This window comes from Pongo abelii, chromosome 2 (genome assembly GCF_028885655.2).
Source record: "Pongo abelii isolate AG06213 chromosome 2, NHGRI_mPonAbe1-v2.0_pri, whole genome shotgun sequence".
Taxonomy (NCBI): domain Eukaryota; kingdom Metazoa; phylum Chordata; class Mammalia; order Primates; family Hominidae; genus Pongo; species Pongo abelii.
Window position 1 is genome coordinate 69,421,515 of NC_085928.1, and position 21,644 is coordinate 69,443,158.

The 21,644-nt window shown below is 43.2% G+C and overlaps 1 long non-coding RNA gene and 1 pseudogene across 3 annotated transcripts in view; one reads left to right on the top strand and one right to left on the bottom strand.

Moving 5' to 3' along the window:
* The window catches only part of LOC129058529 (uncharacterized), a 36,807-nt gene that overhangs the window by 1,367 nt on the left and 13,796 nt on the right, over positions 1–21,644 (top strand). For all 3 annotated transcript variants that reach the window (XR_008523694.2, XR_008523693.2, XR_010139162.1), the window contains exons 2-3: positions 18,232–18,496; positions 18,616–18,757. This is a non-coding gene — a long non-coding RNA (uncharacterized LOC129058529). The remainder of the gene's footprint in view (positions 1–18,231; positions 18,497–18,615; positions 18,758–21,644) is intronic.
* On the bottom strand, positions 11,905–13,266 carry LOC100442623 (phosphoglycerate mutase 1-like; annotated as a pseudogene).

A 21,644-nucleotide genomic window follows, 5' to 3' on the forward strand; every position in this document is an offset into this window, starting at 1 on the left:
GAAAATCTAATGGCGATTATAGAGGGAGGGGTTATAAAGAGGTGTCTGACTTCCCATCCTGTCATGAGTAGGAACTCAGCTTCCAAGTTTTTTCTAGGGTCTCCTTGGCCAAGAGAGGGCCTGTTCAGTCAGTTGGGGGGCATATAATTTTATTTTTATTTTTCAGTTGACAAAAGTTAACTTATTGTAAAAGGAAACTTAACCCAACAACAAAAATATAAACCAAATTTAAAACAAAACAAAACCAAAAAGAACACAATTTTTAAATGTGCAAAGGGGCTGGGAGTGGTGGCTCATGCCTGTAGTCCCAGCACTTTGGGAGGCTGAGGCTTGAGCTCAGGAGTTTGAGACTAGCTCTGGCAACATGGCAAAACTCTGTCGCTACAAAAAATAACAAAAATTAGCTAGGCATGGTGACACTCACCTGTAGTCCCAGCTACTCGGGAGGCTGAGACAGGAGAATAGCTTGAGCTGGGGAGGTTGAGGCTGTAATGAGTTATGATCACATCACTGCACTCCAGCCCAGGTGACAGAGTGAGACCTTGTCTCAAAAATAAAACGAAAAATATGTAAAGGGCTTGAATAGATATTTCTCCAAAAGATAGACAAATGGCCAATAAGCGCATGAAAAGATGCTGAACATCAGTAGTCATTAGGGAATTGCAAATTAATCACAATGGGATACTCATCAAAATGACTAAAAGTAAAAAAAACACAACAGTTCCAAGTTTTAATGAGTATGTGGGGCAATGGAGCACTTATACATTGCTGATGAAAATACAAAATGATATATGCCCTGGTACGTTTTAGCTCTGTGACCCCACCTAAATTTCATCTTGAATTATACTCCCATAATTCCCACATATTGTGGGAGGGACCCAGTGGGAGATGATTGAATCATGGGGGTGATTCCCTGCATACTGTTCTTGTGGTAGTGAATAAGTCTCACAAGATCTGATGGTTTGATAAGAGGTTTCCACTTCCGCTTCTCCCATTCTCTTTCTTGCCGCCACTGTGTAAGAAGTGCCTTTCACCTTCCACCATGATTGTGAGGCCTCCCTAGCCACATGGAACTGTAAGTCCATTAAACCTCTTTCTTTTGCAAATTGCCCACTCTTGGGTATGTCTCTATCAGCACTGTGAAAATGGACTAAATACACGTCCATTGGAAAACAATTTAGCCTTTTGTCAAAAAATTAAACATATAACATATTACTCACCAATTCCACTACAGATGCTTTCTGACTTAGGATGGTTTGACTTACAATTTTTTGACTTTACAGTGGGCTTATGGGTTATAATGCATTTTTAACTTACCCTATTTTCTGCGTATGGTGGGTTTATTGGGATATAATCCCACTGTAAGTCAGGAAACATCTGTAATAGTTTTATACCCAAGAAGACTGAAAACAGGTGTTCAAACAAAAACTTGTATACAAACTGGGCATGCTGGCTCATGCCTGTAATTCTAGCAATTTGGGAGGCAGAGGTGGGAAGATTGCTGGAGCCTAAGAGTTCGAGACCAGCCTGGACAACATAGGGAGACCTGTCTCTACAAAAAATTTAGAAAGTAGCTGGGTGTGGTGGCACTCATCTGTGGTACCAGACACTGAAGAGGCTGACATGGGAGGATTGCTTGGGCCCAGGAGTTCGAGTCTGTAGTGAACTATGATTGCACCACTGTACTCCAGCCTGGGCAACAGAGAGAGTTCCCATCTCTAAACAACGAAAACAACAACTTGTACACAGATGTGCCTAGTGGCCTTATTGATTTAGTCAAAAAGTAGAAACAACCCAAATGTTCATCAGCTAATGAATAGACAAACAAGTGTGTTATATCTATACAGTAGAATATTATTTAGTCATAAAAAGGAATGGAATACTGTGATATGATACATTGGTTTTCATCCACAGTTCCTAGCTCATAACTTTCCTAGCCCATTTTGCAGTAAACAGAATCTCTTTCTCTGACCTTCTCTTGCCCTCCTTTCACCTGCCTACTTGGCAAGACTCTAATCTGATTGTGGTCATAAGGCACCCATTCCAGAGAGGGCCCTACCCCATACCCTGGAGGAAGGAATGCTGCACAGAGAGGCCAAGAGGCATCTGAACAGACAGACCTTGCTGGGTTTAGAGCATACATTTTTTGTCCAATCACTTTTTGATATGGTTGTCCATGCTTCAATCATGAGCAACCAATGAAGTCTTCATGAAAGGCCAGAGGGAGTGCAGGGAATTTCATCCCAAAATATGGCTCCCTGGTATAATGAGGATTTTGAGTTTAAAACTCTTAGGTATGAAGTTGGAAGAGACTTTTTCCCTATCTACATAAAGATAGTATGGACCCTCCAAGGAGAACAGTTGCTCCCCTCCTTGTCTCATTATCCATTACAGGAAAGGAGACCAAGAATGTACCTGAACAGACCCTTTTATAAGATCATGACTGTCCCTGAGGATCATTTAAGTTCCAAAGAGAACTATTAACGAATTAATTTCTGTTCCCCATCCAATCATTCTCCATAGTAACCATTTATTGCCCCTAAATAGAATTTATATCCCCCCACCATAATCTGTTTTGCCAGGATCCAAGTCCGTGTTCTTTCTGTAACCTCAAGATGGTATATAAGCTTCTGAACCCCATTGGGATATTGGGCAATCACTCTGTGATTCTCCCTGTATACATGGTTTAATAAATTTGTATACCTCTTCTTTTATTAATCTGCCTTATTGTGAGTAGATTTTTCAGTGAAACTTCAGAGGGCCAAGGGCCCTCTGATAGGTGTCCTTTCCCCTATCCCTTGCCCTATGCATCTCTTCATCTGTATCCTTTGTAATATCTTTTGTAATAAACCAGAAAACATAAGTGTTACACTGGGTTCTGTGAGCCGCTCCAGCAAATCAATTGAACCCAAAGAGGGGGTCATGGAAACCCCAACTTAAAGCCTGTTGGTCAGAAGTTCTGGAGACCCAAACTTGCAACTGATATCTGAGGTGGGGGCAGTCTTGTGAGACTGAACCCTTAACCTGTAGGATCTGACATTATGTCTAGGTAGATAGTGTTGAAATTGAATTGGAGAACACACAGCTGGTGTCCACTGCAGAACTGATTGCTTGCCTGCTGGCTGATGAAGAGAAATCCCCACATATTTTGGGGTCCCAGAAGTCTTGACTGTTTTTGTGTTGGTGTGAGAGCAGAGGAGAAGCATGGTTTGAGAGTTTTTCCAAAGTACAGATATATTCTACAATGTGGATGGACTTTTGAAACACTGTGCTGAGATGCCAGACACAAAAGACCATATGTTATATAGGCATACATGATTTTATTCGTATGAAATATTCAAAATAGGTAAATATATAGAGACAGAAAGCAGGTTAATGGTTGCTTAGGGCTGGGGAAAGTAGGGGGATTGGCAGGTGATAGCTAAAGGGGATAGAGTTTCTTATGGAAGTGATGAGAATGTTCTGGAATTAGGTAGTAAAGATGGTCACACATTGTTATGAATATACTAAGAAACACTGAATTTTACAGTTTAAAATATTTCAGAGTTTGAGACCAGCCTGGCCAACATGGTGAAAGCCCGTCTCTACTAAAAATACAAAAACTAGCTGGGTGTGGTGGCGTGCACCTCTAATCCCAGCTACTCGAGTGGCTGAGGCAAGAGAATCATTTGAACCTGGGAAGCAGAGGTTGCATTGAGCTGGGATTGTGCCACTGCATTCCCGTCTGGGAGACAGAGTGAGACTCCATCTCAAAAAAAAAAAAAAAAAAAAAATTCAAATGGGGAATTTTGTGTTATGTGAACTTTTATGAAGGAAAAAGGAAACTTTGGTCTTATGGGTAACTCATCATTTCCCTCCTAGACTTATTGGGAGACTTAAATGTGATTAACACATTACCAGGCAAATAATTAAAATAAATAGTATCCTTAAGAATAAATACCATGAAAACAAAGCAAAGTTATTAAATTCTGGTCAGACACTGTTCCTTGCAAAGGCTCTTAGGCTCTAATGTAAGGCCCATTTTATACTCTTTTTTTTTTTCTTTTACATACTCCCCAGAAGAGTAACATTCTCTTTTCCTTAAGGATAAATTATCAAGCCAGGTATGGTGGTGCGTGCCTGTAATCCCAGCTAATTGGGAGGCAGAAGTGGGAGGATCACTTGAGCCTAGGAGTTTAAGACCATCAGATGCATGCTACAATATGGATGGACTTTTGAAATATCATGCTAAGATGCCAGACATGAAAGACCACATACATACCTACATGATTTCATTTACATGAAATACACAGAATAGGCAAATATATAGAGACAGAAAGCATAGTGAGATCCCATTATCAATAAAAAAAAAAATGTATATATATTTTGAGATGAGGTCTCACTCTGTTGCCCAGGCTGGAGTGCAGTGGTGCGATGTAAGCTCAGTGCAGCCTCTGGCTCCCAGGCTCAAGCGACTCTCCCACCTCAGACTCTGGCTCACACCACCATGCTTGGCTAATTTTTGTATTTTTAGTAGAGATGGGGTTTTGCCATGTTGCCCAGGCTGGTCTTGAACTCCTGAGCTCAAGTGATCTGCCTGCCTTGGCCTTGCAAAGTGCTGGAATTACAGGCATGAGCCACCACACCCACCCCCCAAAATAAAATAATATAAAAAAATATAAATTACAAATATTAGAGACAAACTAGCAATAATGAGATTTTCTTGACATAATGAGAGAGATTAAGTCATCAAAAAGAAAATACTCTCTTGACCTGATTTGGTGTTATTTAATGCCTATCTTTGTACTATCTAAAATCATGTCCCAGGCTGGGCACAGTGGCTCATGGCTGTAATCCCAGCACTTTAGGAGGCCGAGGCAGGTGGGTTGCTTGAGCTCAGAAGTTTGAGACCAACCTGGGCAACATGGCAAAACCTCATCTCTACAAAAAATACAAAAATTGGCCGGGCGTGGTGGCTCACGCCTGTAATCCCAGCACTGTGGGAGGCTGAGGCGGGCGGATCACGAGGTCAGGAGATTGAGACCATCCTGGCTAACGCGGTGAAACCCCATCTCTACTAAAAATACAAAAAAATTAGCCGGATGTGGTGGCGGACGCCTGTAGTCCCAGCTACGCAGGAGGCTGAGGCAGGAGGATGGCATGAACCCGGGAGGCAGTGCTTTCAGTGAGCCCAGTTTGCGCCACTGCACTCCAACCTGGGCGATAGAGCGGGACTCTGTCTCAAAAAAAAAAGAAAACAAAAATTAGCTGGCCATGATAGTGCATACCTGTGGTCCCAGCTACTTAGGAGGGTGAGGTGGGAGGATTGCTTGAGCCTGGGAGGTGGAGGTTGCAGTGAGCCAAGATCGTGCCATGGTATTCCAGCCTGGGTGACAGTGAGATCCTGTCTCAAAAAAGAAAAAAAAAAAAAAAAAAGTCCCATAAACAGGTCTCACAGTTCAGGAAATATCTCTCTAGCACATGTTGTTCACTGGTAGTATGTTACTGTGGTTTGAATGTGTCCCACCAAAGTTGATGTATTTGAAACTTAATCCCCAATGGAACAGTGTTGAGAAGTGGGATCTTTAAGCTGTGATTAGATCATGAGGGCTCTACCTAGGTGAATGAATTAATGCTGTTATCATGGAAGTAGGTTAATTAATTATTGCAGGAGTGGATTCCAGATAAAAGGATGAGTTTCGCTCCCTTCTCCCTCTCATGTGTGTTCTCTTTCCCTTCTGCCTTCTGCCGTGGGGTGACATAGCAAGAAGGCCCTCACCAAATGCCAGCACCTTGACATTGGACTTTCCAGCCTCCAGAAATGTGAGAAATAAATGTCTTTACTTTATAAATTACTTGTGTTCTAATGGAAGAAACAGATAATACAGAAAATATATACATCACATTTCTGTGGTAATAAGCATTATGGAGAAAAATTAAGCAAGGTGGTTGGTGGACAGTGCTGGAGAGGTGGAGGAATATGTCTATTGTATGTCAGGTGGTCAGGTAAAGCCTCTTTGATAAGGTGACAAAGTAGACCCTGAATGAAACAACAGAGCAAGCTATTTAGATAGCCAGGAGGGGAGCATTCCAGGCAGAAGGCCTCAGCATATTCAACAGGGCCTAGGAATAGCCAGGTGGCCAGTGAGGCTGCAGAGGAGTGAGCAGGATAGAGGTAGAAGAGAGATGGGATGGATACATCATATAAGTCAGTGTTTCACAAATTATCACCATGCCTTACCAAAACAAACAAACAAACAAACAAACAATCACTCTGGCTGCTGCCTGGACAATGTTAGGGAGCAGGAATGGAAGCAGTTACTAGGTGATTTCATTGGTCCAAGTGAGAGGTGATGATATCTCAAACTAGGATATTAGGGGTGGGTGTGGTGAGAACTGTCAAATTCTGGGGTGTTTTGAAGGATGGGCTGTCATTGCTGGTGTTTTAGATTTGGGTTTGAAAAGAAAAGAGAGGAAGTTTGAGGGTCAGACTTAGCAGATTTGCTGTTTTAGAGTAACCATGTCCTGCTGACAGATGCATGGCCAAGAATGAGGCTAAGCTGTCACAAAGTAAGTACAAGTAGGCACATATGCTCTTTATGGTTCTGGTTTATTACAAAGAAAAATGGTATGTTCATTTATATCAGAAAGAACCGGATGACCTCCTTGGAAAATATTGACTAAAATGGATCTTGCTAGAAAATGCCAGTTTGAGACAGGTAACATTACATGTAGAAATTGAAGCCACTCATTTCTTTCTAACTGGAAGTAGTGGTTATATTAAACTAAAGAGTAAACAAGCATATGATTAAGTGTGATGATTCATATCAGATATAGTGACACAAATGAGGAGCTCAGTGGTGCTTGTTCCCATGAACCTAGATATCTGTTTTACCTTAATATCTTCCTGTCCTTGCCTATTCTTTTTTTTTTTTTTGAGTTGGAGTCTCACTCTGTCACCCAGGCTGGAGTGCAGTGGCGCAATCTCGGCTCACTGCAAGCTCCGCCTCCCGGGTTCACGCCATTCTTCTGCCTCAGCCTCCTCAGTAGCTGGGAGTACAGGCGCCTGCCACCATGCCCGGCTAATTTTTTGTGTGTTTTTTAGTAGAGACCGGGTTTCACCGTGTTAGCCAGGATGGTTTCGATCTCCTAACCTCGTGATCCACCCGCCTCGGCCTCCCAAAGTGCTGGGATTACAGGCGTGAGCCACCGCGCCTGGCCTCCTTGCCTATTCTTAAAGTAAAACAAGGTCCTGGGTAGAAAGTCAGATAGTACAGCCACTCCCTTGCCCACCTTCTTCCTCTCCTGCAGAGAGAGGCAAGGACTGTTAGCCACTTCTGCTTTTTGTTTCTATGGTGATTAGCTTCCTGGCTCTAAAAGACACGTTTGTAGTGCCATTTCTTGCTTTTTCAATTTTTGCTATTATCTGCGGACTTTGTTATGGTACTTGAAGTTTAGCCTATTAACATTACCACCATCCTGTCTCCCCCTTCCTTCTTCTGCCATTATAGCTACAACCCAATGTAGTTTGTTCCTCTACATTAAATTTACCTTGTAAGTGTAAGGGATATATTAGTATTAAACATCTTCTTGTCTGTCAGTTATATACAGCATCTCTTGATCCCCCACACTGTGAGACAAGGGTTTCATTGGCACTCCTGGCCTTTACCTCTCCTCCCTTCCTTGTACTCCCCAATCTATTTTGTTAAAAGAAGATCCCACTTGGCCAGTTGGATTCCTGTGGGGATGTAATTGAAAGAAGGATGCCCCTACACCTCCTTTTCATTCAGTACGCTACTGAAATTCCATCTCCCCCAAGAAAACCTTTTGGGACCTCGTTGGGAAATAAGAGGTGTATCTGTTAATATAATCTTATTAATGAAATAAAAGCCTAGGAGTCCGTGAACCTTTAACCCGAAGAACCTTTGTCCTGTCAGGTGTTAACAACTAGAGGGAAATACAATCAGCTTTGGCTGTGCTCTAAGCAAGCAGAGGCTTATTTACTTTTCCCGTGCCCTTTCAAACCAAAGGCTATAAAACCGCTTTAGTAACATAACCCCTGTGAGAGCTTGTTGGTGGACTTAGTGCCATCACAGTAAATTTTCAAGAGAATGTATATGAAATTTATTCTTCTCCTTGAATTTCATATTGATAAGTAAGTTGATTTAAAAGCAGCTCATTCGTTTGGAAAGGAACTGTATCCTTATAACTGAGATTACTGGAAGAAGGTCATGAGCTGGGGAATGCAGCACCCCTGCCACCTAGTGGTTCCTCCTGCTGAAACACTGCTCTTGCAAAGCACAGAAAACACAAATTGAGTTAGTATAGGAGCCAAATACAGCGAATGTCCTGAATCTGGGAAACTTCCGTTTTCTCCTCCCTTTGTGATATCAGAGGAATGAAAAGAGCACTGACAAGGGAGAATGTTGTAGGTAAACATGGATAGCCATCAGGTCTCCTGCACAAAAGGGCAGCTGCAGGAAGCAGGAAGTGCAACAAATGAGCAAAGAAAGGGACAAGATCCCTCAGCAGTGGTCACTGCAGCAGCAACACGGTGCCAAAGGCAAAGCAGAATCACTAGCAAGATCAGCAGGGACAATGATGATAAAGCCACATAGGCTCAGCATCAGCAACAGCCCTAGAGACTGTGGCCTTGGGACTGTAGTACTGCTTGATTCAGGGTAAACCAATCAGGACACTCAGGGAACAACAACAGAAATCAGCATTTACAGAGCACATACTCAGTTGAGGCAGAGTTTTACCTGTATATCACATAATAGTCTATGGGGGTAGATATTCTTATTAGCCATGTTATACAGGTGATGAAATTGAGGCTAACTAACTGGCCTAAAGTCACAGAGTTGATGAGACTTAGAGCCAAGATTCAAACACACACCAAGGTGGCCTGACCCCAGCTGCAGAGCTCTTAACTACAGACATGCATTGCTAACAGAAGGGGATATGTTCTGAGAAATGTGCTGTTAGGTGATTTTGTCATTGTGTGAACCCATTGCCAGCTACACACTGTTAACAAAAGACCATGAGGCCAGGCATGGTGGCTCACGCCAGTAATCCCAGCACTTTGGGAGGCCGAGGTGGGTGGATCACCTGAGGTCAGGAGTTTCAGACCAGCCTGGTCAACATGGTGAAACCCTATCTCTACTAATAATACAAAAATTAGCCAGGCGTAGTAATGCATGCCTGTAATCCCAGCAACTCAGGAGGCTGAGGCAAGAGAATCACTTGAAGCTGGGAGGTGGAGGCAGCAGTGGGCTGAGATCGTGCCACTGTGCTTCAGCCTGGGTGACAGAGTGAGACTCCATCTCAAAAAAAAAAAAAAAAAAAAAAAAAAATGTCCCTAACATCTGTGGAGGAAAAAGGGAGAGTTTTATTTTCTGTAAAAAACAATCTGCAGATTGGGGAAATGCAGCTTCAGGTGTAAAACAGAAATGGGCTCTAAGCAGGGTGGAAAGTTAGAGATTATAAAGGCAAAAACTGCAGGGCAGGGGAGGGTAATCAGGGGAGTCAGAAACAGAGTGTCGATTAGATGGCCTTAAAGCCCCAAATCACCAGTCTCTCTTAATTGGCTGGTTCCAGGTCGTCAGTTGGAAGGAGGTGGTCTTGTGGTGGTCAACTGGGGAATTCCCAGCTGCGGTTGTTTCCAGGAACTCTTCTTTGACTTGGTTGCAGAAAAACAGGTTTTGCAACATTCTCTAAGGACACGAAGAGCTTGACTGCTCCCTCACCCTTCCATGGCCCCTTGGGTCTGTTTTTACTTTTGAGCCACAGGGAATCCATTTTGTCTGTTAACTGGGGGTATAATTTGACAACACCTAGGCTGTTTGATATAGCCTATTGCTCCTAGGCTACAAACCTGACAGTATGTTACTGTACTGGATACTGTAGGCAATTGTAACACAATGGTAAGTATATGTGTATCTAAACATAGAAAAGGTACAGGAAAAATAGAGTATTATAATCTTATGGGACCACTTTTGTATATGCGGTCCATGCATTCACTAAAACTTTGTTAGGCAGCACATGACTGTACCAGGCTCTTCTTCTTCCCTCAGGGAGGAGGGAATGTGGGGTTCAATCCCTCTAACTCTACTGACCTTCATATTGAGGGATGCTTGTGAATTGGAACTCTAAGGCGATTAAGATTGGTCCTAGATCTTCCACCAACTTGCAAAAGGATATTTAGCCTTTCGGGAACATTTTCTGTGACTGGAAAATAGGAATACAATGGTGACTATCTCATAAATTGCTGGGAAGTTTCACTGAGATAAGGTAAAATTTCTGGCACATGGCAAATGAAGTAGATTGCCTACAGAGGTTTTTCAAGAATTCTTCTCATGGTTATAAGTACCACTATTGCTTTCTATAAGAGGTGGAATCTTGGCTGGGTTTATGATTTACTTTGACCCCCTAGAATGTGGCAGATGTGTCACTGGCTAATTCCAAGTCTAGGTTGCAAGAGCCTCCTTTTTTCCTCTCTTGGACTGCTCTTGCCTCTATGTAAAGAAGCCCAGCCTAAACTCTTGCATGTTGAAAGACCACATGAAAAAAGAGGCATGAGGGACAGCATCCTAGCAGAGCCCACCATCTGACTACAGTCACATGAACAAGCCTAGGTGAGCCCAGAACTCACCTGCCAACCCCCACGATGACAAGAAATAGTAAATCACTGTGGTAAACTACTAAGTTTTGGGGTAGTTTGTTGTGTAGCAAATAAGTTCTCAGTTAATGGTATCTGTTAATACTATGGTTGGTGCTGGTTAGAAATTCAGCCAGCTAGCTGGCTCATCATTTCTTAGGCCACTGATTTTTTTTCCCTTTCACCAGAATAGCTGGAAGAAACAAGAGTTACATGTGCAAGTGAACACTGCTTATTACAAATGTGTCTGATCTCTTTATTAAAACAGAAAGACTATTCAGAAAGTCTATTCAGAAAGACTTTGTTAGCACCTCAAATTACCATCTACATTTGAAATAATGTGGAAGCATATTTCTTCAAACATAGTTACAACTCAGACTTTTCACTAAATCTATTGTACTGGGACCCTTCTAGCCATTATGTTGAAGAGTCTGAGGCATGGACAGGGACTTATCCATTTCATCTAGCATCTCAAAGCCCTGAAGATGATGCTTTAACCTTCTTCTCCTTTGCATTCCCCTCCCTAAATTCTCTTTTTCTGTCCATACATATCCTTTCCCTCTCTCCTTGCCTTTCCTATCTCTTTTCCTTGTTGTGATGATTAAATAAAACCTTCCCTACTGAAATGTAAGCTCCAAGAAGGAGATTTTCATCTGTTTTGTTCTCTACAAAAATATTCTTTGCTTAGAAAAGTGCCTGGCACACACAAGGTGTGCAGTGAATATGTGTTGACTGAATTAAATTATGCACGTAAAGCACTTAGGACAGTGTCTGACATAGAGTAGATGGCACTCAATAAATATAACCTATGGCAACTCAGTGCTGTAATAAATGAAATTATTCACATTTGTCTTTTTTTTTTGCAGATCACTCCTTTATTATACAGATCAAGAAAAAGGATTTAGTACTGTTATGCTCAAATGAACACTGGACCCATGTGTCAGGGCCAAGCAACTAGAACATGATTCAGAAATCAGTCAGAGAAAGACACACTTGGACAGGACCAAGAGGCATTTCATTGTCACGAAACAAGGTGGGGGAGGGATTCCAAAACACACAGCAGGAAGTACTTCTAACCCTCAGAGGTCAAGGAGCTTATCCCATATTGGTATGAGGAATGGCTTATTTTCTGATGACCACATGTGGGACTATTTCAACTGCCACGAGAAATCCCAGAAGGGTTATTATTTTGTATTATTTATATATACTATACCTTTTTTAAAAAAATAAATGTAACACATAAACTAAATTCAGGATTGATCCCAACCTTCTAGAGCCAGCTTCTCTGGGGTCAGGGAAGAAACAGTTGTCACATCACCGTAGAGGTTATATTCATCTTCCACTGGAATGACTAGAGCCCCCAGGCAGTGGCTTAACAGGCTGTCTTGCTTCATTGGTCATGGCTTGGCATGGTTCTTCCCCACAAGTCCTTAGTAAACAAAGCACTTGTGAAAACCCAGGTCACTACCTTTAAACTCTCTTGGACAAGAGGAGCTTTTCGACAGCTTGGGCTGAGAAGCCGTGCCCTAGAAGTGCTGTTCTGACTAGATTGTGTGAAGGGAGTGGGTGCAGGAGACAAAATGGCTAAAATGAAAATGGGAGCCACTGGTGCCCATCTGCAGCTACAGCTCAAGATGCCTACAGATGTGGTCAGTGTGACATGTGCAGGAGGGAGGGGCAGAGGGACACGATGGGCAGGGAGGGTGCTCCTGGGGACAGTAGCCTGCCCGCTGGCCTTTACTTCTTGGCCTTGCCCTGGGCAGCCACAGCTTCCATGGCTTTACGCATGGTCTCTTCATCACCCAGGAACTGTATGGGTTTCAAGTTCTTGTCCAATTCATAGACAATGGGAATACCAGTGGCCAGGTTCAGCTCCATGATAGCCTCTTCAGAGAGGCCCTCCAGATGCTTGACAATGCCCCGGGGGCTGTTGCCATGGGCTGCAATTAGTACCTGTTTCCCCTCCTTGATCTGGGGAACTGTTTCTTCATTCCAAAAGGGCAGAGCCCTGGCAATAGTGTCCTTCAGACTTTCACAGGAGGGTAGCTGATCTTCAGTGAGGTGTGCAAACCTGCGATCCTTACTGATGTTGTAGAAAGGATGGTTGGGCTCCATTAGAGGTGGTGGGACATCATAGGAGTGCCTCCAGATCTTCAGCTGGGCCTCACCATGCTTTGCAGCAGTTTCTGCTTTATTGAGACCGGTCAGACCCCCATAGTGCCGCTCATTGAGGCACCAATCCTCACTACTGGCAGCCACGTCTGATCAATGGCATCTAGCACTGTCCAGAGGGTCTGGATCACTCTCTTCTGCACTGAGGTGAAGCAGATGTCAAACTCAGCCAGCTTCTCACAGCACCTGCCTGCCACACTTCGCCTCCTCATGGCCCTCTGGGCTCAGGTTGGTGTTGTACCAGCTGCTGAAGCGGTTCTCCAGATTCCACATGCTCTCGCCATGCTGAATCAGCACCAATTTGTAGGCAGCCATGGTGGCGGGCTGGGGATGTGATGCCGACTGGGGTTCGCAGATTCCGGAGGCACATTTGTCTTTTTAAATGTTTGATTACTTTTAGTCTTTCTCCCTTTTCTTTCCACTCTTCTTTTCGCTTCTTGTCTCTTTCTTCTTTTCTCTCTTCCTTAGTCATTGCATATTCTCTGCTACCTTTACTGTGGTCTGCCAGGGACTCTTCATAGATGTCATTTCACCTACCACAGAGAATGTGCAGAGAAAAGGTTTTGGAGCTTTGTCTTAAATGAAATGTAACTATTTGTGATTCATAGCTGACTTAGTACTGCACATAAAATTCTACTGTTGCAGTGAACCCAGTTTTGGTGCCACTGAATAATGAGGAGCCTAGATGATTGAAAATGGCAAGCTCATTAGGTTGTAGCCTAACAAATGCCTGGCAGTACATGTCTGTGAGTGTGTGGGTGTTTCTAGTGCCTGTTGGTGAGTAACCATGCTACTCTTGGCAGTAGAAATGTGAGCAAAATCAAGTTGTACTGATTTAGCCAATTTTCTCTTCTCTTCCTCCATTAGGGAATGGAAATGTATTACTCAGTAGATCAGTTCTTTCTCAGGCTGGTAACATTACAGAATCCGTGTTGAAGTGCAAGTTGGGCTGGTGGAAATCAGATTTCCACATCCTTTTATAAGCTTTGTTTGTCAAGGTAAATCCCATACATTTTAAAAGCATGACTTCCTAGGGCTAGATGGGAAAATAAGAAGCTTTGAACCTGTCACCAGAATCAATTGTACAGATGTTTCCATTTCCTTGGATAGTAACTTATATAGGAAGATCTGTCTCCTCTTTTCTGCTAGTCTTTCATATTCTAATAAAGAGTATGAATCTGCAGGTCAGTGGCTGAGTAGCTTGGGCCGAGCACAGAACAGTGTTAATGTAGTTCTCAACACAGCCTTGTTTATGCTTAGATTAGGCTCATCGGTAGCTCAGACCTCGTAGCCCTGCTGATATTTAGCAGAGTCCTGCATATATTCTTCTGTAATGTAAGACCAGTGTTTCAAAAACTGGAAGTTGCCCTGTCTCTACAAATTTAAAAAAAGTTATCATTTAAAAAATTATACATAGATGTATGCCTACTTACCAGCCAGGCATGGTGGTGCGTGCCTGTGGTCCCAGCAACTTTGGAGGCTGAATCTCTCGCCTAAATCCGAAAGATTGAGGCTGCAGTGAGCCATGATCACGCCACTGCACTCCTGCCTGGGCAGCAGAGCAATACCCTGTCTCAAAAACAAAGAAACAAAAAAAGCAACAGAGTTGGGAGGGGAGTGAGTCTTTGAGCCTCCCTGTCATCTTTCCTCAAAATTGCTTTTAGTTGGCTGGGCACGGTGGCTCATGCCTATAATCCCAGCACTTTGGGAGGGCGAGGCGGGCGGATCACCTGAGGTAAGGAGTTCGAGACTAGCCTGGCCAACATGGTAAAACCTCGTCTCTACTAAAAATACAAAAATTAGCCAGGTGTGATGGCAGGCGCCTGTAATCCCAGCTACTCGGGAGGCTGAGGCAGGAGAATCCCTTGAACCCAGGAGGCAGAGTTTGCAATGAGCCAGGATCGCGCCACTGCACTTCAGCCTTGGGGGAGAAGAGTGAGACTTTGTCTCAAAAAAAAAAGAAAAGAAAAAAAAGAAAAAATTGCTTTTAGTTGCTCTATTCTTGTTCCTCCCTTCAAACATCTGATCATCTTATAGTCAGTAACTTACCAGCTCTCCTTAGGAGTTAGCCAATGTAGAAAATCTAGGAAACAAACCTAGACTCAGGGTGGGGAGATTTGGAGGCATCTAGACTATCAGTTCTTGAACATGCTCACTTAATTGGGTCAAAAGACCCCAAGATGTACCTACCCTAAATTCATTTCACTTCTGGTGGGGAGTAATTTGGTGAAATAAAAAATGAAAGAGGAACAAAATAACAACCAAAAGTGGCAACATCGTAGCATGTTTAATGAACAAAATGATTAAAAATAGAAAAACAAGTCTGGCATGCTGGTAAGTGCCTATAGTCCTAGCTACTTGGGAGGCTGAGATGGAGGATCACTTGAGCCCAGGAGTTCAAGGTGCAGTGAGCTATGATTTCACCACTGCACTCCAGCCTGGGTGACAGAGCAAGACCCAATCTCTAAAAAATATAAAAAATAAAAAAATTTAAAAATAGAAGAATAACATTACACTTTAACATACTAAAAAAAAAATCCTTGAAAATTGTGGGAACTCCAGCAACCTATGTTTTCACATGTGCAGTAAGAAATTTGCATCATTGCCAAACTTTCTGTGAAGAGCAAAGTTTTCAATACTTGGCACTATTGCGCTTTTTTTGTGAATATAAAATTTTAATTACCGTTAATGAACAAAGGAAGCTATTAAGGACTTAGTCATATGTAAAAATGAAAGTCTTTGGGCTGGCATTTGCTGTAAGAATTAAAGAACTTGGATTTTAAAATCTCTTCTTGGTTCATCCAGAAGACTAATGGGCCATACTGTGCTTGGAGGCACTATGGCCTAGATGACTATGACAGTGTTGTTTCAGGGCCTTCTCTGCTCTTCTGTTCTCTCTCTTTTTCTTTTTTTCTTTTTTTTTTTTTTTTGAGATGGAGTCTTGCTCTGTCACCCAGGCTGGAGTGCAGTGGCGCAATCTCGGCTTACTGCAAACTCCATCTCCCATGTTCAAGCGATTCTCCTGCCTCAGCCTCCCAAGTAGCTGAGATTACAGGTGCCTGCCACCACGCCTGGCTAATTTTTTTGCATTTTTAGTAGAGACGGGGTTTCACCATGTTGGCTATGGCTGGTTTTAAACTCCTGGCCTCAAGTGATCCACCTTCCTCGGCCTCCCAAAGTGCTAGGATTACAAGCGTTAGCCACCGCACCTGGCATCTTTTTTCTTTTTTTTTTTTGAGATGGGGTCTTGCTCTGTCACCCAGGCTGGAGTGCAGTGGTGCGTTTATGGCTCACTGTAGCCTTCACTTCCTGGTGGGCTCAAGCAATCCCCTCACCTCAGCCTCCACAGTAGCTGGGACTACCACCCCTGGCTGTTTATTTTTATTTTTATTTTTATTTTTGCAGGGACAGGTGTCTCCCTGTTTTGTCCAGGCTGGTCTCGAACTCCTGGCCTCAAGCAATTTTCCTGCCTGGGCCTCCCGAATTGCTGAGATTACATGCATGAGCCATCATGCCTGGCCTGCTTTTCTGTTCTTGAACCTGCAACAGTTCTCCAAGTCTTTGATTCACAATCTGGCTTGTACATTAAAATGATCATTCTACTGGTAGAAGTATTGGATAAGACCTTTCTGGGAGAGTATTTGGCAACAGGTTTAGAGTCTTAAATATGTATCCTCATTGGCTTTTTTTTTTGAGATGGAGTCTCGCTCTGTCACCAGGCTGGAGTGCAGTGCTGCAATCTCAGCTCACTGCAACCTCTGCCTCCCAGGTTCAAGCGATTCTCCTGCCTCAGCCTCCTGAGTAGCTGGGACTACAGGCGCGTGCCACCACACCCGGCTAATTTTTGTATTTTTAGTAGAGACAGGGTTTTTCACCATGTTGGCCAGGCTGATCTCCAACTGCTGACCTCAGGTGATCTGCCCGCCTCGGCCTCCCAAAGTTCTGGGATTACAGGCGTGAGCCACTGTGCCCACCCAATTTTTGTATTTTTAGTAGAGATTGGCTTTCACCATGTTGGCCAGGCTGGTCTCCATCTCCTGACCTCAGGTGATCTGCCCGTCTTTGCCTCCCAAAGTGCTGGGATTACAGGCGTGAGACACCGTGCCCATGCTATTTTCATTATAAAAATGATAATGAGTGTTACTGATACAGAAAAATTGTTCCCAAGACTAATTTTTAATTATAATTTTTAAAAGTAGGGCAGGCTGTGTGTGGTGGCTGATGCCTGTAATCCCAGAACTTTAGGCAGATTAGAAGTTCGAGGCCAGCCTGGGCAACATGGCAAAACCCTGTCCCTACAAAAAATACAAAAATTAGCTGGGCATGGTACTGTGCGCCTGTAGTCCTGCTCCTCGGGGTGCTGAGATCGGAGGATAGCTTGAGACTGGGAGGTCAAGGCTGCAGTGAGCCATTATTGTGTCTCTGCACTCTAGCCTGGGTGACAGAGAAAGACCCTGTCTCAAAAAATTAAAAAAAAGTAGAGCATATAAGAGTATGCATAATATAATCTTTTTTATATAAAGATGTATGCCTATTCATAGAAAATGGCTAGAAGTATATATAATACAATGCTACTAGTAATTGTGTTTTTGTACTATTAAGGATTTTTCTGAAATGTCTACAATAAACATATATGACTTCTATAAAAAAGAAAAAAGTATTTACAAATACTTGAAACAGAAAAGATTACTTTGGCAGCATTTATGAGAATGTGAATGAGAGAGACTGGATGAGAGATCGTTGTAGTAGTTCGGGAAAAAGGCAATGTAAGTAAGAACCAAGGTCATGGTGTGGATGGAGAAGGAAAAGCTGATTTAAGACATATTCAACAGCCCTACGAGGACTATAAACACATACCACACCTTCAAGTCAATAATAAAGTTGGTCTTTCAAAGAGCCAGCATGATTCTTCCATATCCTTAAAGTATCTTCAAATACGCATTTGAAGAAACTCGGGGTTTTGGCTTGCTAGCTTGTTTAGCTACGTTAATGGACATACAGTTGAGCAAAAAGGAGAATATGAGAGGAAGATCAGACTGTGGAAGAAGACAACAAATTTAATTTTGCATGTGTGCAGTTTGAAGGGCTTGTGGGAGATGTACTAAGAGCTGAGTAGGGGATGCCGGGGGACAAGGAGTCCAGTGAAAAGATTGAAGAGGCGTGGTGGGCCCTGACAGCCCAGAATGGGCTAGTCTGGGTTGAAAGCCTGGCAAGAATGACCAGTTGGACAAGTTCGAGGTTGCTTTCATTTCAGCTTTCTGTGAAACCTTCAAGTAATCAGCAGACCAGGCACAGGAAATGAGAATAATAAAAGCGAATGAGTACACTCTGGAGGTTCTTCTGCCTCCTCATGGAGTTGTAACCAAAGTTCAAGGGTCAGTGAAACCTTTCTCAAATCTGATCTTCAATTCACTGTTTTTCAGGTGGGGAAAGCCCTCAAGAGTCTAAGTAAAGGCACTGAAGGCCACTTTATTCCTTGCTGTGCCATAGGCACATGTTGATGTGTTTTCTTTTCTCACTACCTCTTCACTGGCATCAGGCCCACCCATGGTATAACAAGATGGTCAGAGAGACTAGAGGAAGAAGTCAAAGGAAGAGAGAATATCAGGGAAGAAATTGTCAACAATAGCAGCTGCCAGAGAAGTCAAGAAATATAAGTACTGAAAAGTTCCTGTGACACTTGGCAAGGTACAGGCTATTTGCAGCCATATATGTAGAGTACCACTAAGCTCAGATTCCCATGAAAGTCATTTTGATTCTCATGAAATACAATCAAAATGATTTTTTGCTTTCCTTTTTTTTTTGAGATGGAGTCTCGATTTGTCTCCCAGGCTGGAGTACAGTGGCGCAATCTCAGCTCACTGCAACCTCTGCCTCCCGGGTTCAAGCGATTCTTCTGCCGCAGCCTCCCGATTAGCTGGGACTATAGGCATGCGCCACCACGCCCAGGTAATTTTTGTATTTTTAGTAGAGATGGAGTTTTGCCATGTTGGCCAGACTCGTCTCCAACTCCTGGCCTCAGGTGATTCGCCTGCCTCGGCCTCCCGAAGTGCTGGGATTACAGGTGTGAGCCATTACCCCTGGCCTGATTTTTAGCTTTCCTATTTGACTTTTAATTGAAACTTCGGCAAAAGTTACTGTTGTTAGCAAAGTGTTAGTAAAGCCTGTATCTAGATTCTCAAGCAGTTTGGGATAAGATGATTCTATGAGTCAGTGATCTGTAGGGTGTTAGGAGAACGCCGGTAGCACAAATGTCTCTTGGACTTACCCACTGGTGAAGACAAATGTGACATTTACAGCCATACTTCAATCCGTGTCTACCAGAAAGCCTAGTCAGTCTAGAAATCAGTGGCCCAGGCCCGGTGCGGTGGCTCACACCTGTAATCTCAACACTTTGGGAGGCCAAGGTGGGTGGATTGCTTGAGGTCAGGAGTTCAAGACCAGCCTGGCCAACATGGTGAAACCCCATCTCTATAATGCAAACAAACAAACAAAGTAGCAATCAGTGGCCCAAGTAGTTGACCAAGTTGTCTACCAGCCTCCTTTGGGTGCTGACCTGCACCCTGCTCAGGTAGGGACCACAGCACAGCCTGTGTTGCTGCTGACCTCTTCTCCCAACACTTTCCCCCTAGAATACTGATCTCCAGTATTCTTCCACAGCTGTAAGTAGCTGGGAAATATTTTCCTTCTCCTGGGTATTTATTTCAGGGGAGGCTCCTATAGCTGAGCTCTTGAGCCCTAGGGACACATTCTTTTCTTCGTGCTTTAAGCTTCTCTTTCCCAGAGCACACTCCCAGAGTGTGGAGGGTAGGGAAGAAAATCCTACTGGATTGAGGAATAATCAGGCAACTGTTCTAGGAACCTTCAATGTCCACATTGTGCTGCTCTCTCTAGCCCACTGCTGTGGACTGAATTGTGTTCCCCTCCCCTCCTCAAATTAATATGCTGAAGCCCTAACCTGCTATGTGACTATCTGGAGTGAGGGTGTTTAGGAAGTAATTAGGGTTATATGAGGTATTAAAGGTGGTGTCCTAATCACATAAGACTCTGGCTTTATAAGAAGAGGAAGATTCCCATTCTCTCTTTCTGTCACAATCTGCTATGTGAGGACACTTTCTGTGAGACAGGAAGAAGGCCCTCACCAAAACCCAACCATACTGGCTCCTTGATCTTGGACTTCCAGCCTCTAGAATTGTGAGAAAATAAATTTCTGTTTGCTTAAATTACTTAGTCTATGGCATTTCGTTATAGCAGCCCAGGATGCCAGACTCCTTCATTCACGGTGATTTTCTTTTAGTGGCCCCATTGTCTCTTCTAATAGTCCAGCCTTTTCTTAAAGGAACTCCCAGTCCATCATACAGGGTTGTATATCTCAATTGTGGGCAGAGTCCAACATCTCTTCCACAGGGCTCTTGTACACATCAAGAAATGGGGCTGGGTACTCATTTTATTGTTTCTAGATCTTCCCAGCAAGTAAAAAACTACTGGATGTTGGTTTTCCCAGAGGATATGATGGACTTCTGGGATGACTGAGGTCTATCAAGGTTATCTCTGACTCATGGAATCCTCAGTTACCCTTCTATGGCTGAACAAGAGAAACACATTAAAGGAGGGCATGCGAGTCTCTAGCACAATTATAATTACTGGGTTTTATAAAGCCAGGTGAATGTCAGAGTTAATAAGGCTTAGACTTTTCTGGAAGGGATGAGCAGCTCCATTCTAGTAGTCTATTGGAGCAGCTTCATTTGGGGCCTTAAACCAAAGTAATACAAATCTTTTTACATCTGTCACTGTTTATTATTTGGTTTTCCATCTGGCCTGCTCTGAAGCAGGAGGGGGAAGAGAGCACAGAGGGAAATCATGAGCTCTTTGGAGGAATAGTGCCAGATATTAAATCTATAAACAAAATAGATTGAACTGGAAAGAATGAGTCAGAGACAAAGGAAGCAGTAAAAGCAGTGAATGTCACCCTAGAAAATATCACCTGAAAGTGCTGGCAGAATCTTCCTGGTGTATTTGTGATTGTCCCTGTGGTAGATACCTTTAAATCGGATCAGCACAATTTGGTGCCTGAACTGCTTGTGCTTCACTCCTCTCTGTTGGGGTCCCTTTTCATTGTTTCCTCCTGTCTAGCCCTTATGTTCATTTCTATAATGCAAGCTGATGACCCATGGTGAGATTTTTCTTTCCTCTGGTGATAATGATCCTGTCACTCCAGGTTCCTGTTTCAGCAGAGCATGAAGAGAGTTACGCTGATTGATTGAGACCAAGCTGGAGTGAAATAAGGATTTTACTTGAGGGTCCGTTAGCCTTCCTGCATCATGCCCCAGAGAGTACTGAAAACTGGGAGTTATCCAAGTGCCTTGCCTTCTTGGGGTTAGCTTGTGTAGAGGTTGCAAACTGGCAGCCCCTAGGTTGGATGTATTTTATTTGGCCCACCCAGGGTTTGAAATTAGTTGTCAACATTTAAATAGAGGGATATTTCCTGCTTCTCTTTAAAGACTGGGAGAACACTTAATCTGCATCCCCTTCTGTAAACAATCAGCCGATGCTGACTGGGTTTCTACCCTTTAATGAAGTCATGAGCTCTCCATATCACATTGCCACAGTCACATATCACATTGCCACTGCTGCACATGTTTATGTTGGCCACCATAGGCACTTGAGTTTGTGTCCTCTGATCTATAGGAAAGAAAGGAACTAGTGTTTATTGAGTCCCTTTTATGCATGAACCACTGTACCTTGTAATTTGCATACATCATTTGATTTTTTTAAAAACCCAGTAAGATTTAAGCTCCCTGCCTTTAGGGACCATGCCTGCTTCTTTTGCCACTGT